The sequence below is a fragment of the Lycium barbarum genome, chromosome 9, assembly GCF_019175385.1.
Source record: "Lycium barbarum isolate Lr01 chromosome 9, ASM1917538v2, whole genome shotgun sequence".
Taxonomy (NCBI): Eukaryota; Viridiplantae; Streptophyta; class Magnoliopsida; order Solanales; family Solanaceae; genus Lycium; species Lycium barbarum.
This window is the reverse complement of record NC_083345.1, coordinates 41,814,651-41,816,106: the sequence shown is the minus strand read 5'-3', so window position 1 is coordinate 41,816,106 and position 1,456 is coordinate 41,814,651. Positions and strand designations below refer to the sequence as shown.

General features: G+C 41.9%; 1 pseudogene; it reads left to right on the top strand.

The window, feature by feature from the left end:
• The first annotated feature begins 906 nt into the window (after positions 1-906).
• LOC132612510 (5S ribosomal RNA) lies at positions 907-1,026 on the top strand (annotated as a pseudogene).
• The last annotated feature ends 430 nt before the right edge of the window (positions 1,027-1,456 follow it).

Sequence of the window (1,456 nt, the reverse complement as noted above, 5' to 3'; positions counted from 1 at the left end):
TCTAGTAGAGTCTTGTTTATCGGTGTGTTGTGCACCACATCTATAAACAGGAAGCTACAGGACATTTAGGATGTCATCTTTCTTTCTGATCATAGATCATGCAGTAGAGCCAATGATAGGAAAGCTCGTTCTTGGTACGATTTTTGTTGAAGTGCAGGATTATATTGGAGAAGAGGACAAGTTCAGTTAATGGGAGCGTAAGTGAGGCTCCGAAGTGGGACATGAGACCCGTATCGCCTGTCGACTCAGGATCAAGGATGTCAAGAGGTATAAGAAAGAGCATCAGTTATTCCATTGAGGCGGACCCATCGGAGGATGTGGCTCCAGTAAGAGGAGACCCGACTGAGAAATCATATGACAAAGACCCGTTTAAAGGTTCACGAGACTCCTGTGGATGAAGATGTAATTAAGGAAGTATAAAGTTGGCACATCTAGATTTTCCTTACGTTTCAGCATTATGTTAGGCCAGACTAGTAGACGGTGGGAAGACAAGGATGAAGAGCACACTTCACTCTATAGCCTACCAGATCAGGCTAAGGACCGATCGGCTACAGGTATACGAGTTCTTATTGGAACTTCCTATGTGCGCATGTATTTACTTCAGGGTAATACTGAATAGTGATGAGCGAAAATCCTAAAGGGGATCTGTGACTTAAGTATTTGGAAGTAATTGCAATCAAGATGCCTTCGCCACCATTGGGAATCTTGAAAGCTAGGATGAAAAGTAGTCATACATGCATATTGAAGGTGATTATTGAGGATTTCAAAGGCTAAAATAGCATTTTCTTAGTCGGACGAGTAAGAGATCCTTTCTAATTCGGAGGGAGATGCATTACGAGAATGTTTTGGAATTTGTTAAAACTTCAACTTTATTTAGGTTATGTGAGAAAGGTCACGCAGTGAGGCGTATGCGATTATACCAGCACTAACGCACCGGATCCCATTAGCACTCCAAGGTTAAGCGTGCCGGGGTGAGAGAAATACTAGGATGGGTGACCCCCTGGGAAGTATATTAAGAGTCCTACAAATTTAGACATAAGAGATAAATGAGAAGCTAGAGTAGCCTAAGGGAAATTGGAGTATGCGGAGTGGTTAGAAACCATAAAAGGTCGCGAAGGATGAGGCGGACTAGACCGGCAAAGAGAAAAAAAAAGTGCATCACAGTTCTAGAATTAGGATAAGTTCGAATAGTATTGGTAAGTTTAAGCGAGGCGTTAGTAAACATATATATATATATATATATATATATATGTGTGTGTGTGTGTGTGTGTGTGTATGACATCCCATATGTGGCTGCTCCAACTGGTATATGTGTCCCAGCAACCGACGTTGCGGTATACTGAAGGCATTAATCGAACAGGGTAGTGAAGTTCAAGTGATAGATGTTACAAGGTAAGTTGATGATATTGTCACCACAGGCTAGAGTTGGAAAGTCCTAATGCAACAACATCAGGGA